Source organism: Phascolarctos cinereus, unplaced genomic scaffold (assembly GCF_003287225.1).
Source record: "Phascolarctos cinereus isolate Bilbo 61053 unplaced genomic scaffold, phaCin_HiC Scaffold_5;HRSCAF=322, whole genome shotgun sequence".
NCBI classification, from domain to species: Eukaryota; Metazoa; Chordata; class Mammalia; order Diprotodontia; family Phascolarctidae; genus Phascolarctos; species Phascolarctos cinereus.
Genome location: NW_027555958.1, coordinates 413,274,926 through 413,291,338, shown reverse-complemented (window position 1 = coordinate 413,291,338; position 16,413 = coordinate 413,274,926). Strand labels below are relative to the sequence as shown.

At 37.1% G+C, this 16,413-nt stretch overlaps 1 protein-coding gene and 1 long non-coding RNA gene across 6 annotated transcripts in view; one reads left to right on the top strand and one right to left on the bottom strand.

Moving 5' to 3' along the window:
* TNR (tenascin R) overlaps positions 1–16,413 on the bottom strand; it is a 346,743-nt gene that overhangs the window by 14,378 nt on the left and 315,952 nt on the right. The gene's annotated exons all lie outside the window — the stretch shown is intronic.
* Positions 1–16,413, top strand: part of LOC110196972 (uncharacterized) — a 154,104-nt gene that overhangs the window by 132,769 nt on the left and 4,922 nt on the right. For 2 of the 4 annotated variants that reach the window (XR_013487359.1, XR_013487360.1), the window contains exons 4-5: positions 10,013–10,123; positions 10,662–12,603. This is a non-coding gene — a long non-coding RNA (uncharacterized LOC110196972). The remainder of the gene's footprint in view (positions 1–10,012; positions 10,124–10,661; positions 12,604–16,413) is intronic. The other 2 variants (XR_002321366.2, XR_002321369.2) reach the window with 2 other exon arrangements.

The following is a 16,413-nucleotide window of genomic DNA, read 5'->3' as shown; positions in this document are numbered from 1 at the left end:
TCAACAAGATTGTGCTTTGTTTGATTATCTCTCATCCTCTTCTTAGAGCAAATCAAAGCTCGGAGCAAAATCACTCAGATGACTCTCTGGACAATGAAGACAAGTCCAGCTGGCTCTTCATTTAATAGTCTTCTGCTTTGTTCAATCAGCTCCAAACCTCTTCTTGCAGCAAAATAGATTCAAAGTCTGTCTCCTTTTCTTTGTCTCTCCCTCTTGTACCAAATAGGACAGGAGAGAACAACTAGATATTTCTCAGAGGTATCATCTCTTTTAAGCTGTATTTGGTGCTGGAGAGCAATAGCTCAAACTATACCAAAGTTCAGTTTTCTTCCAATGAGCTTCCCAGAAACCACTTTTCCAGGCTTTTCTTCAGCTAATCTACAAAGAAGTTTCTCTCTTCCAATCATCATCTCTGAGCACAGCTATTGAAGACTTTTGGTTAGCTGACTATCCTGATGGAGTCTTCATTTCTTCTAATGTCTTGAAACAGAGCCTCCTTGTGGTCAGTGACTCTTCTTTTCCTTGATCAAGTAAAATTCATGAAATGCACCTATCAGGTATGAAATCGAGTTCGTTTTAAATCTTCCTATGATGTCTAAACAATTAATTGATTTATTATTTTGTAAGTTATAACCTCTCAAACTCTAAAAACACTCACATGCAAATGAGCTGAGAGATCACAATATCCTGAAGCCTCAATAATTTCTCTGCCCTTGTTAATTCATTCATCAGAAGTGTAATCCTGTATTTTGTCTTCCTAACAACAGCATCTGTCTCTCATTTTATTGGAGAAGCTGTTTCTTTACAAGTAGATTAAAATTGCTTCTCATATACAAATATTTTTGTGCTCCTTTTAGCAAATAAGTTGTTTACATGTGAAAGGAGAAGGGCATTATATCCTTCAAAAGTCAATTTCATCCTTTTTCTTTATAGAAAAGTTCTTTTGCCACCCTTTTCAAAACCAAACTTCTCATAGATGGAAGGGGCGGGTCTTACTACCATACATCAGCCTTACTTAAATCAATAATGTAGAATAGTGGATGGTATTCTTGGCTTGGGGTCAGGAAGACTAGATTCAAATCCTGCATTTCATGCTTGTTATCTATGTGACCCTGGGCAAGTCACCTAATCTCTGTTTGTCTCAGACAATTGAATAAATCCTACAGTATTTATACTACCCTGCCAGAGCCATGGAATTCTTCAGGAATTTATTTTATACAAGTTAAAATGGACATGTAAAATAATTATTTGTTTCCTTCAAAAGGTCTTTGTTACTTAGAATGCAATTTGGTTTAGAAACTAGAGGAGGGCTCCTGAGAAGCTCCCATATGATATTAGTACAACGAGTTGATCAGATTATCACTTAGTCCTATCCCATATCTTATCTTCTCATTCTCATAGAACAGGAAGAGCAGCAAGCACTGGGAAAAATGGTTGACAAATGAGTACAATGATTAAGGAGAGGAGGTCCAAGTAGAGTGCCGCCCAGTGGAAGTTTAATGTTTTGGGCACTGCTGGCAGCAGGGATTATTTCAGCTCTAGACTTGAACTCTATTCCTCTATGAGTCTAGTGATTTATACATTTATGCTACATAAAGCATTTTTGTATTGAAACACACATGGACACACACACAAAAGACTCATTTTTCATTCATCATCACCATAATAATTTTAGCTCAAATTTACATGTGTGTGAAAGTTTATAAAACCTTAAAGATTAGATTATAAACCACTAGATTATAAACTCCTAGAGGGCAGGTTCTATTTTCACCTTCCTTTGTAATCCCAGTGTCCAGTACATTTTAGGTGGTTAATAAATGCTTATTTGACTTAAATATTACAAAGTACTTTATGACTCAACATACAGTTATGGAGGACTTACTTATCCAACAGAGGGCTTGGATGTATATCCAATATATATCCAAGGATATAGGACAGTGCCTTGCACATTAGTGATTAACAAATAGATGTGGAACTCAAATGAATTTCTATAAAACCTGCATGCATATAATTAAAGAACCAGATGCAGCTTGAGCTAGTTACCAAGCCCTGGAGCTGGAATTCTGGTTCAAAAAATTTCTTTAGTGGACCAAACAGTTAAATGTCTATTTTACTGTTTAGTTTTATTTTAAGAGAATTGAAAGAAGGAGAGGAAGTAATTTACTACTCATCTCCCAGACTGAGTGGAAACAGTCCAATTTAGAGAACAATTACCAATTAGTTAAAATTGGACCTAAAGAGTTGAGCTTCAGGGCACAATATAATGCTTAGCAGGCAACTAGTACCCAACCAGAGGGACACTGAAAGATTTAGAAGCTAATGCCATAAGTTATATAAGGCACTAGATTATAAAGAAACACTCTTATTTGAGCAATGTGAAATTTGGCTGCTTTATGAATATACTACTTTAGAGTTGGTTTCATAATTTTGTTTGGTAAGAGGTAATTACAAAGTGAATGCTTTGTTAATAAATAGCTTGATTTGGTTAAAAGAATGTGGTTCTACGGGCAGTTTTCAGAAGAAATCAAAGCTTTCAATAATCATATGAAAACATGCTCTAAATCACTACTGATTAGAGAAATGCAAATTAAAACAACTCTGAGGTACCTCCTCACATTTATCAGATTGGCTAATATGACAGAAAAGGAAAATGACAAGTGTTGGAGGGCATGTGGAAAAATTAGGATGCTAATACACTGTTTGGTAGAGTTGCAAATAGATGTAACCATTCTGGAGAACAATTTGGAACTATGCCCAAAGGGCTATAAAACTGTGCACACCCTTTGACCCAACAATATCACTACCAAGTCTGTAATCCCAAAGAGAACAAAGAAAAAAGGAAAAGGACCTTCATGTAAAAAAAATATTTATAGTAGCTCTTCTTGTGGTGGGAGAGAATTGGAAATTGAAGGGCTATCCATCATTTTGGGAATGGCTAAACAAGTTTTGATATATGATTATGATGGAATGCTATTGTGCTACAAGAAATGACAAGCAGGATGGTTTCAGAAAAACCTGGGAAGACTTATATGAACTGATGCAAAGTGAAATAAACAGATCCAGAAGATCATTGTACACAGTAATAGCAATATTTTATGATGATCAGCTGTGGATGACTTAGTTATTCTGATCAATACAATGTTTCACGATAATTCTGAAGGATTTAAGATGAAAAATGCTACCCATCTCCAGAAAAAGAACTGATGAAGTTCTGAATGAATAGAGTTCTGAAAAGAACTGAGTGCAGATCAAAATATACCCTTCCTTCCTTCCTTCCTTCCTCTCTTTCTTGTCTGTGTTTTCTTTTGCAACATAGCTAACATGGAAATATGTTTTGCATGACTTTACATGTATAATTTAAATTGCTTGTTTCTCAAGGGATGGGGAGGGGGCAAGAAGGAGGGAAAGAATTTGGAACTCAAAATTTAAAAAAAATATGAAAATTCTTTATGTGTAATTGAGACATTTAATGAAATAAATAAAAATATATTGGGGAACAATAGGGTTCTGTGTCTTTGAATAGCTTAGCAAAAATAGCTGCTGTTGCTAATGGTCATTAATAGACATCCAAAATGGTCCAGCATAGAGTTCCATGCAGTGGCAAAATCAGCACACTTTAGGTATGATGCAGTTCAAATTAGAAAAGGCTACTCTATATAGTACATAATCCACTAAAGAGTAGACTATGGATATGTCATAAAAAGGGACAGCCTTATGTCACAAAAGGCAGACTCCACAGCAACCTGATTGGTTACCCTAGTATTCCTGACATAGATTATTTGTTAGATATTACATGCCGGTAAGAGGGTGACCAGGACATCAAGGGTCATCAAGTTCATGTCACAAGAAGTTCTATTGAAAGAACTAGGGATGCTTAACCAGGAGAAGACAGGATTTATGGGAAACATGATGGCTATTTTCAAGTGTTTGAAGGAATATCACATTGAAAAATGTTTAGATTTGTTCTGTTGGGTTCTAGAGCACAGAAGTGGGAACAATGAGTAGAAGCTGCAGAGAAAAGCTTAGGTCTGATGTCGGAAGTCCTTCCTAATCATTAGAGCTAATTCACATTATTATGGACTCCCTAGGGTAGCGGTTGGTTCCACTTCCCTGGAAATCTTCAGGGAAAGGTTGACTGGACACTTCTTGGGTGTGCTGAAGAGGAGATCTGGAGCTGGAGGGAATGGGTGGGACTCCACATCTGCTGAGATGCCTTCTAACTTTCATGTTCTGTGATTCCATAAAACTGTTGGTGTTTAGTAAAATTCATTTAGTAACAATATCAAAAACTTGAAATACATCATAGACTGTGATGTTTTGTCACTGAAACTAGCTCAATGACACAAGGCTAATCTTAATCCTACTTTGGGTTACACTGGCACTTGGGACAACTGGAGCAAATGGAGGGTAGACACTTATTTAGAATAGTTTGGGCCTGGTTGAATGGGGTAACTGAGAGGACTGAATGTAACCTATGATCCATTCACTTGAGAGTTTCCTTGAGAAATAGGATTTTTAAATTAAGAAAACAAAAAAAATGGCTTCTTCTTATAAACAACTTAATTCCCATATTAAAGCAAGGATTAAAAGAAATATTGACTCTTAATTGTGAATTAAACATTTCAGTTTCTGTTTATGTAAAAATTTACCTTCAGTCATCCTTGGGGAAAGGATTGCCAATTCATTCTCATCTTCAGGCTATCCCAGGGCACTATTACTGGTTCTTGGTTAAACAATTCTAGACTACTATTCAAAGAAAATAATATTAGGAACTAGAGCTTTGATTTCCTTGGTTTAGCTAGGTAGTGTCAAACTCAAATAGCGGAAGGAGACCATAAAAGATACATAAAGGATCCTTGCTGAATGCTTATTGACTTAGAAAACCATTTATTAACATTATCTATGATCTATTGTATTTTTATTTATTTTGTTAAATATTTCCCAATTATATTTTAATCTGGTTCAGGCTGCACTAGGGAGTGTTGCCAGCTGGCAAATGGGTGTTTGAACTCCCTGGTCTATGGAATTCTGAGGTGAGGAAACTACTTCTCTCTCTCTCTCTCTCTCTCTCTCTCTCTCTCTCTCTCTTCCTTCCTTCCTTCCCTCCTTATTTTCTTCCTCCTTCTTTTTCCTTCCTTCCTTCCTTCCTTCCTTCCTTCCTTCCTTCCTCCTTCCTTCCTTGCTTCCTTCCTTCCTTCCTTCCTTCCTTCCTTCCTTCCTTCCTTCCTTCCTTCCTTCCTCTCTGTCTCTCTGTTTCTTCCCTTCCCTTCCATTCCCTTCCCCTCCCTTTCCTCTGTCCACATAAGGTATAATAAGGGTAATCTGCCCAAAGGAAACCTCCCAAGATATCTTGGGTTTGCAGGCTACATTTCTTTTTTAAGGACCATGCCTTCAACCCAAATCACTCTAGCTCTCATTAATTGGCCAACAATTGGTCCCAAGTCAAGCCCCACTTGGTCATTGTTTGGGTCTTGATTGCCTCAGAATGAAGTAAATTCCAATTGTTTCTGTTTTGGCCAGAAACCCTGAGGGACTTCCCCTCTCAGATTGATTTTTTTCTTTGACTAGGTAAAAGAGATCATTCTCTGCCACATTTCTTACCTAGCCTTAATCACCGAATGGGGCATTGCCTCTGTCAGACTGAGACCTCTTAAAGACCTTAGCTTAAAAAGGCCAAGTTCTCCCACTGCATCCAGAGCCATCTCCAGTCATTTTGATCCATATCTTGCCACTGGACCCAGGTGGTTCAGGGGGAGAAAGTGAGACTGGTGACTTTGCACAGCCCTCCCTCACTTAAATCCAATCCACTTGCAAGTCATGGCATCACCTCCCTGATGTCATGGTCCTCTTCCAGACCAAGGACAAACAAATAACAGATCATTTGAGGTTCAGCAACAACCTCTGTCTCCTTTGTTTTGAGGCTAAGCTCTTTAGCAACTATGCCACATTGCCTCTCAATTATAATAGCTAATATTTATTTAAACTTTAAAGTTTACCAAGTGCTTTTCATTTAATTTTTCATTTGATCCTGCCAACAGCCCTGTAAGGGAGGTGCTATTATTATTGCCATTTTACACATGAGGAAACTGAGGCTGAGAGAGGTTACTTGACTTGCCAGTGGCCAGCTAAGCTAATAAGTGTTCAAGGCAGGATTCCTCTGCTTCATCTGCTCCACACCTTCCTATTAATCTATGATCACTAATAGGTCCGAATATTTTCCTGCCAATGCCATCCCAGGCTTACTATCTGTTACTTTTTCTGCCACATGTTTTTGAATGACCTTTCTCAAAATGGTAGAAAACACCATCCTTTCATTTGCATATCACTCTTTATCATTAACCCAGAGTCTCTTCCCATTTGGTGAATAATTTCTTCATTTTACAACCTGACTTCTTAAGGAGACCAGAGTTGTTTTCTATACAAATATTTTAAAATAATTAAATAAAATGCCACTTTAAAAAAAAAAGGGGATTCTTCAAAAAGGGTATTGCTGAAATGTATTAAAATTATTCTTGTTACCTTCATATCAAGATACACATTATTTAAAGAAGATCAGAACTACCAATTGTTTTTCAGTGAGACCAGCCAATTATGTCAATAAATTTTTCCTAAAAACCAAATGGAGAGGGAGCCATAGCTCTCTAGTTGTTGGAATAACTAACAAATATAGCTTCAGGGAAAGGAAGAAATTGGAGAGTAGTAATGAAGACTTTCATGAGTAACTGATGGCACTGATTCCCATGATGAAAAAGATTCAAACTGTGATCACTTGGACTGAAGAGTGTTAAATATATCAGGTGGTTATTTTTCCCTTGTAGAATGATTAATTCCAATCAATATAGTTTATAGTATCACTGAATCTAGAATCTTAGAATTGGAGCCAAAGACCATCTAATCAAACCTATACAGGAAGAATCTCTCAAAAGTATCCTGTGTTCAGTGGGAGGACCTCTAGGAAGCAGTTCTAAAAGTCTGGATGTTTTGCCTGATTACAAGTCTAAAAGTGTCTACCCACTGCTTCTACTTTAGCCCTCTAGGACCAAATAGAATTGGTTTAATCCAACTTCCACGTGACCTTCCTTTTTTTTTTCTAAAAAAAATGTTTCTCTTTTCTAGAGTAAAAATCCTTAATTCCTTCAATCCTCTTATGACATTAGGCCCCTCACTATCCCTGATGCCCTCCTCTGGACAGATTGTGGTTTATCAGTGTCATTTCTAAAATGTGATTTTAAAAAGTAAACACGGTAGTTCAGGTATGGTATGACCAGGGTAAAGTAGAATTTCTATCTGCTTTACTCTGGACACTACCTTTTTTTTTGTCTACCACATCATACTGTGGACTTGTAGTAAGTTTGTATTCCACTAAAACCCCCAGATCCTTTTTGTAATTTTGTTGTCTTATCATAGCTTTCCCATCTTTTGCTTGTGAAGTTGATTTTTTGAATCCCAGTATACAATCTCATATTTTGTTGTTCCTGTTGTTCTGACTCTTTCTCTGACTCTTTGTGACCCCGTTTGGGGTTTTCTTGGCAAAGATAGTAAAAAAAAAAGTAGTTTGCCATTTCCTTCTCTAGCTTGTTTTACAGATGAGGAAACTCAGGTAAACAGAACGAAGTGACTTGCCCAGGGTCATACAGCTAGTAAGTGTCTGAGGCTGGATTTGAATTCAGGTCTTCCTGATTCCAGACCCAGTGCTCTATCCACCATAACACCACCTAGGTGCCCTATAAACTCAAAGGCATCCCTTTAAATTTCATTTTATTAGATTTGTCCCATAATTCTAGTCTGTTCAGATCTATTTAGATCCTGACTCTGCTATTCAATAAGACAACTATTTCTCCCAGTTTCATGTTATCTGCAAATGTGATAATTATGTCTTTTATGACTTTAAGTCATTGATGAAAATGTTGAATAATGTATAGCCAAGAATTGATCTCTGGATTATTACTGCTTGAGATTTCTCTCTAAGTCAACACTGATCCACCAATGATCTCTTTGGGTCTGGTCATTCAACTAAAAGTTCCATATCATCCTAGCTACACTGTAATCTAGTCCATATCTTCATCTTGTCCATATGGATAGAAAGGGACACTTTGTTAACTGATTGAATGATAAGAACTTTCATTTGTAAAGTACCTTAAGGTTTATAAAATGGTTTCTTTACAACAAGCTAGGAGGTAGGTGGTATAATATTATTATCCCTGTTTTATGGATGAAGAAACTGAGGCTCAGAGAAATTAAGTGACTTGTCTGTTGTTACACAGAGAGAGCACATGAGAGACAGAAACGAAACATAGGTCTTTTGCTGTGGTTATATTTTGTAGCTTGCAACATTGTTGAAATTGTTAAATTGTTTCAGTTTCTTCATTGATTCTCTAGGAATTTTAAAATAAGCCATCATGTCATCAGCAAATAGGAAAGTAACTATATATCAATATTACTAGTGAATATCAATTCAAAAATGTTGAATAAAATCCTGGCAAAAAGATTATAGAAAGTTGTACACAAGTCATTAACTATGATGAAATTGAATTTATAGTAGGAGGGATTCAGGGATAGTTCAACATTAGGAAAACAATTAACATCATATTAAAACCAAAAACAAACAATACCACTTGACTGTATGCAGAAAAGGCCTTTGACAAAGTACATTCACAGTAGTTTGAGTATTGTGATTATGTTTGTCTCAAGAAGGAGTTTGGTAGAAGGGTTTCTTTCTTAATTTTTGAGGATAATTTGTGCAGTACAGGAAATAATTGTTCTTTAAAAGTTAGATAAAATTAACTTATAAATCCATTTGGACCTGGGATTTTTTTTGTGTGTGTGGTAGTTTCCTTATAGCTAGTTCAATTTACTTTTATGGTACTGGATTATTTAATATCTTTATTTGGTGTTCTGTTAATTTGGCATTTTATAATTTTTTTAGATAAATCCATATTTCTTTTGAATTATACAACTGTGAATAGTAGGTTTGGAAGACTCCTTTCATTCCTTCTGCATTTGCTATGATTTCACCACATTCATTTTTGATTACATTCATTTGATTTTTCAACCTCTTCTTTTTATGCATACTGACTATAATTTTACCATTTTTGTCAGTCTTTTCAAGGAACAGTTTTTAGTTTTATGTATCAGTTCCATGGTCTTTTTGATTTCTAGTTTATTCATGTCTCCTCTACCATTCAAGATCTCCTCCTTTGTGGTTATTTTAGGTTTGTTTATTTGCTGGCTTTCTCATTTTAACAATTGCATATTCACTTTATTAATTCTCTCTTTTTCTTTCTTCCTTTTTCTTAGTATATGCTTGGAGGGACCACATTCTTACTCTGAGTACTGCCTCCATTGTATCTAAGAAATCTGTATTTGTTATCTCATCATTATTATTTATGTAGTTATTAATTATTTTTCTGATTTTTTTTCCTTCACCCCACTCATCTTGGTCTGTGGCTTTTGCTTTCTGAATTGATTGCTATTTTTGTTACATTATAGTGAGTAAAGGACATATTTGTTGGTTCTGCTTTTTATTAGATATATTTGCAATTTTTTTGTGCCTTAATATGTGGTCTATTTTCATAAAAGCTGCATATAGCTACTAGATATGTATAATCTCAAGTAGTCCCATTCAGAAGGCTCCATAAGTTTTTTTTAAAGCCCTAAATTCTTAGTTTATTCAGTTCTGTAATTTAACTTTCATTTATCTCTCTTTTAAATTTTTCAAACTCTGAGGGAGAAACATTAAAGTCTTCTACTCTTATTGTGTTTTTTTATATTTTAGTTAATTTTTATGTGATAAATATAGATGCTATGTCATTTGGTACATATATTTAATATTGATATTGGCTCACTGTCTATGGTTCCTTTAATAATGTAATTTTCTTGTTTATCTTTAGTGATATTGTGAACTTTTATTTTGGCTTTGTTTGATAGCATGACTACTACTTTAATTCACATAATAAATTTTGCTCAAGTATCTCATTTTGATTCTATGTGTCTCTGCTTTATTTTTTTTTAGGTGCATTTCTTGTAAATAAGTTTCTGGAGTTTTATTCTCTGATCCATTCATCTGCTGTCTTTGATTTTTATTGAATTGTTATCCCATTCACATAAAAAGTTACAAAATTAGGTATGTGTTTTCCTCTATTTGTGCCTTTAGTACTGGGGGTTTTAATTAAAACAATATTTTAACTCTTTCATTTGCAAATATAATACCTGATCCCTTAACTTAGTTAAGCTACTGTGATGCAACTCCATTCCTACAGATTATCTTCCCCTCTACCTTCTCCTGAATCCCATATAATAATAATAATAATAACTAACATTTATATAGGACTTACCATGTGCCAGAGACTATGTTAAGCACTTTACAACCTTTCTCACCTCCTCTCCAACTTCTGTTGTCTTTTAGTTTTTTTCCCTGTTCCTTTTTCTAAAAATTTCTTTGTTCTCTTCATTAATTCTCTTTCCTTCTTGTCTATACTGAAATTTTATTCTCAATTCATGGTCTATAGCCTTGTTTATTCCTTTTTTGTGTTCTTGGAATTAAAGTTTCTGAAGTATAAATTTTGAGCTTCCTCTTCTAACCAGTTTTTTCCGTTATTGCTTTTATGGATCTTGTCCCATTATCCTTTTTTCTTTTCTTTTCTGTTATGCTTTACTTTCAGGAGTTTCAATTCATGAAGGAAATAACACGGGCAGAAGCAGCAGCTGATGTTGGAAAATGCCCTGAAACACAAGCCTTCTGTCTGCAAGACCGGTATCCTCATCACTATTGCACACTGGCATCCCCTCTTAGGATCTACAGAGGCAATCGTGATAATTATACATACAAAGAAAGCTACCAGATTCGCTAGAAAATTAGGAGTTACTCTCTCTCTTTTGGTGTGATGAGAGTTCTGGGCTAGGAAAACTTTTGGAAAGGAAATGTTTTAGCTTAAATATAGTTATTATGGGAGTTAGGACAGGAACAACCTCCAATGATCAGGGCCCTGAAACGTCTCGTGTTAAATGTTTCCCAAGGTAATTGTATTATTGATAGTGTTGATGCATCCACTGGAAGAACTGCTCAGAAATGTCTTTATGTAGAACATCCAGAGGGTGTTCTAAGGACAGCAATGAATCAGAGGAGAGAACAAAGGAGAGAGAAAACTAGCGCTGTTTCCAAATTGGTCCCTTCCTCCACTTATGACCTTGGGTGAATCAGCTGTTTAATGGTACAACCTCCTCATCAAGACAGGTAGAGAGGTGACTGTCCTCGCTCAAGACACTGTGATATAATGGATAGGGTGCTAGACTTGTAGTCAGAAGCATCTAGGTTCAAATATTGCCTCAGGAATTGCTAGATGTATTTCCCTGACAAAGTCATTTAACTTCTGAGTCTTAATTTTCTCATCTTTAAAACAGGTATAATAATGGCTTCTATTTCACAGGGTTGTTTGTAAAGATCAGATGGGATCTTATATGAAAAGTGCTTTATAAATTTAAAGTGATCTATAAATGCTAGCTACATTCCTATTATTTTAACCAAGATCACAGGAGTAATATAACCAACAATAACGATTAGCTAGCATTTACATAGTTCTTGATAAGATAATGTAGTTAATAAGTAATGTAATTAACAATAACAGTAGCTAGCATTTATATAGTGCTTACTAATGCAATTTAATTAATAATACAATCAATAATAATAGCATCTATATAGTGCTAGGTTTGCAAAGTGCTTTTCAAAGAATATCTCGGAGGCAATTAGGTGGCACACGGAATAGAGCACTGGCCCTGAATTCAGGAGGACCTGAGTTCAAATCTGGCCTCAGACACATAACACTTACTAGCTACGTGACCCTGGGCAAGTTACTTAACCCTATTGCCTAGCAAAAACAAAAACAAACGAACAAAGAATATCTCATTTGATTCTCACAACAAACCTGAGAAGTAGATGATATTATGATCCCCATTTTATAGTTGAGGACACTGAGGCAGACAGAGGTTAAGTGACATGCCTAGGGTCATACAGCTAGTAAGCATCTGAGGCTACATTCGAACTCAGGTCTTCCTGACTCCAAGCCCGAACTGTACCACCTAATTACCCCATAGGATAAAGTATCTCAGAATTTTAAAGTATCTCAGGACAATTTAGTCCAACTAATACACAGGAATACCCTGTATAACCATCCTAAGTAAAAGTGTCCATCTGACCTTTCTGGGAATGACTCCATAGAGGGAACTGAACTTTCTATCCCCAAGTAGTTCATTCCACTTTCGGGCAGCTGGACTGCTTAGGAAGTTTTTCCTGGCATTAAACTTGAATCTATTTCTTTTCAGCTTCCCCTAACACTTCCGTGTCCTGCCATTTAGGACCAAGCAGAACAGGATCCTCTTCCATAGGACAGCCCTTCACCTACTTGAAGCCGACTAACAAATACTGACCCTCTCCCACATCTTCCCTTCTCCAGGCTTATGTATTCCCATTTCCTCAACCAATCTTTATAGAATAAAGTTCAAATTTATTGAAGTTTTGATGAACAAAGGAGAGGGAAGCTTTAAGTATCCAGAATTTTCTCTCAAATGGAACAGCTCAGTCCCTAGTGATACTGGACAAATATGGAGGTATTGCAGTTGAGCATTGCTCACTTTTTGGTGGATTTTGCCTATTGTCACAATTATTATTCTCAATATTGTCCATCTCTCTGTCTGTGTATTTTATATGTGTGAGGGGCAGACTATAAAAGTGGCTTCAATTTTATTAGCCATAGGTCTCACCCTAAGGAGAGAACAGAGTGAGAGAGGTCTCCCTCCTCTCTGAGGGTGCTGAGGGGAAATGTGCTTTTATCTTGATCAAATCTGCTTAAACTAGCCATTAATAATAAGGCAGAAAGGAAATCATCACCTCTCCACCCCCTCATCCCCCATTCAAGCTTTCTCTTCCCTTTGCCTTTTAAACAAAATCTCACCTTGAGCAGAGAGATAATAATGTTGAATGAATGATCATCTACTCTGAGGGGTCACTCTCCATACCCACTTTTCCTCACTAGGATATTTCTGCTAAGTATATGAATTTGCAAGATATTTTCCAGCCAGGACCCAGAGCTTGCTAATTGTTCATAGCTTTAAAAACAGAAACCCTCACTAAAGGGAGCCTCCTGGACATTACAGCTGTGCATCTGGGACAACTTTGCATGCACCAAATGGACAAAGGACCTGAGGGGCCCCTACTTGAAGATGGCAAGAGAGATGCTTGTCCATCTCTGGGCACATCCACAACCAAATGTCTTCATTTAACCCCAAGGTCAAGATAACCCATTTTTATCATCTCCATAGGTCTCTAAAGATGGGTTTTTAGCGAAAGCCTTGTTTGCTTCTTATAGCATTAAGTCAGACAAAAGGAACTGCCTTGAAGATGATCATTTCACCAAGCCCTGTTGCTCTGTGGGGAATATTTGTTTCCTCATTTATATTCATGTCTTTAAAAGACAAGTAGACCTTGGATGAAATTTCAGGCGACAGTAAATTATAAATAATGTATCTATATTTTTTCCCCTTCCGTACTACTTGTATATAATTCCCCCCTGAGTCTTGTGCAAACACCGGAGACAACAGGACAGGCAGCTATTAACATGATGGAAGGAATGAAATAGTTGTACATTGTATGGCTGGAAAATAGAAAGGGGAGACATCTTGATCAAAAGAAGTTTTTGTAACATGTTTCCCCCCCCCCCCTTTTTCTTCTTGGAGAAAATCCCAGATTTCTTAAATCAGCCACAAAGAGTGTGCTTAAAACAACTGTCTTATCTTTTTTTTTTCCTGCCAGGTGATGGATCCTTCTCTCTCTTGGGGGTCCAATTTTAGGCTCTTTTTCTGTGTCAGTATTTTGGAAGGCGTTAGGTTGTGCAGGCGATCTCCATTAAAATCAACGAGTACTCAGCAACTCCATTACCCGCCACTCAAAAATTTTTGACCTTCTTTACCACCTAGACCCATATTTCCTAGGCAACAAAAGATCACCACTTGTTCGATGCTGGCTCTAGGCGATGTGGCTAAAGAAGGCGATAACTTCCCAGGCTTTGCCCTTTTCTGTCCTTTCCCTTTCTTGATGTTTTCCCAAGCCTTGCCTCAGGGACTCAGTGCTTTTATGTTCTCCTTCTTTGACCTCCATCAAAACCCAGTCTCAGAAAAAATATTTGAAACTCATTCACACTATGATGTAAATGACAATCACTTACAGTACAGTTTTTTTGTACTGAGGGCAAGCAGCAGGAAATGTGCACTCTGCAGAGTGGTGGTGGGGCTGTGGTGACCCCAAGACACTAAGATGTAACTGCTGAGGTGGAGAAGGGACAACACAGAGCAGGGCTGGGGAGGAGCTTATCTGGGGATATGGCTGCCAAAGAAGGAAACCTACTTCTCGCTATTAAGCTCTAGGGGTTGTTGTTGTTGTTTTCCACTGAAAGACTCTTAAGTGATATCAGCACTGTCTAAATCTCAATACCCTAAATTTCCTAATCACCCCATCCTAGTTATAGCCCTGCCTCAGATATTAGTATGTTTGCACATGGTGAGGGCCTAGGCTTCACCCCAGAAGGAGCAGCTAAGTGGTTCCTGACTTTTATTTTAGCTGGCAGGTTGCAGACTCTCTCTGGATGCAAGATGTCACCAAAAGACAGAAACGTTCTGTGATATTATCATAATGCTCATGACAACTAGCTGTAGCATTACCAAGACATGAATTAAAGGCTCATACTGTATAGAGCTAGCAATGAAATTTGTGCATTTTTTGGGGCTGAAATTATAAGTTTGTGTCTAATAAATATGCAGATAGAGTTTCTTTCAAGTACTTGCCATCTATTTTTTTAAGGGAAATAATTCTCTTTAAGTCGTGATTCATTTCATTAAAAAATCCAAGTCACAAAATTTCAAAATATCAGAACTGGAAGAGACTTCAAAGCCCATCTAAGCCTCCTAAACCAATCAATTAATCAACAAGCGTTTATTAGGCACCCTTTTGTACTATATACCAAGTACTATGTTAGTCCTTGGGGATAAAAGTCTCTGATCTCAAGAAGCCAACATTCTTATAAGGAAGCAACATGAACACATAGAAGTATACACTGAATATATACAAAATGATTACAAAGCAATCATTGCTTTTTTTTTATGGGAGGGAAAGGGGTAGAGAAGAGCTAGAAACTATGAGGGTCAGGGAAGGCTTCCTGTTGAAAGTGGTACTTAAGCTGAACCTTGAAAGGTAGGAGGGACTCTAAGAGATAGTGATGAGGAGGGAGTTCCAGGTATGTGTGAGAACCAGGGCAAAGATAATGGAGACAAGAGATGGAGTGCAATGGAAGGAGGCCACTTTGGCTAGACAGTAGAACATATGTAGGGAAGTGATGTGGAACAAGACTGGAAAGGGAGATTGGGATTAGATTGTGAAGGATTTTAAATATGAAGAGAAGGGGAAGAAAGAGAATGGAAGGCAAGGGAAGGGGGAAGGATAGGATAAGAAGAAAAAGGAAGGGAAGAGAGTTTTTGATCCTAGAGATAATGAGTCAGGAAGATCTGAGTTCAAACATAGACTCAGACATTTATTAGCTGTGTAACCTTGGGTAAGTCACTTAACCCTGTTTGCTTTAGTTTCCTCATCTGTAAAATGGGTTGGAGAAGAAATGGCAAATCACTTCAGTAACTTTGACAAGAAAACCCCAAATGGGGTCACAAAGAGTCAAACATGACTGAAAAACAACTGAACAACAACAATTGTCAAGAAAAGAGATGATAAGGACAGAACTAGGGTGGAAGCCATGTGAATGGATCAACCCATTCTAAAGTCATCTTTGACTCTTCCCTTTTACATCACTTTTAATCAGTAGCTAAGTGCAGTTAACTGATCCTACCTCCAGGTTATCTCTTTCTTCTCCACCCTCCTTTGCATTTCCACTATATCCACCTTGACCCAGGCATTTACTGCTTTTCACTTTTACTCTTTAACAATCTCTAAATAGTTGCTCTGCCTCTAGTCTCTTTCCAATTAACTCTTCATAATCCCTAGGTCTTTGGTTGGGAATCTCCAAAAGTGACTTGGAATAAGGACTTTGAAGGATTCTTTCCTTGTAGTGGGACAATGTAGGGAAGATTTTGAACCCAGAGCTCAGGCAGGCTATCAATTTTCTAGATTTTTTAAGCAATTTGAAAGGGTGTGAAGGCTTTAGCACCTTAAGAGGGGGCGGGGCACTTGCTACCCATTACTTGGTAAACATGCTGCTCTGCCTTCCAACCTCACTTTCATGACCTAACTCTTGATCTAGACCCAATTTAATAAACTGAATGTGGATGTGGGGGCTTTTACCCACCTCTCTGTAGCAACATGAAGACGGCAACTTAAGAAAAGAAACTAGCCCAACAAGAAAGATGGTGTAGATAAAG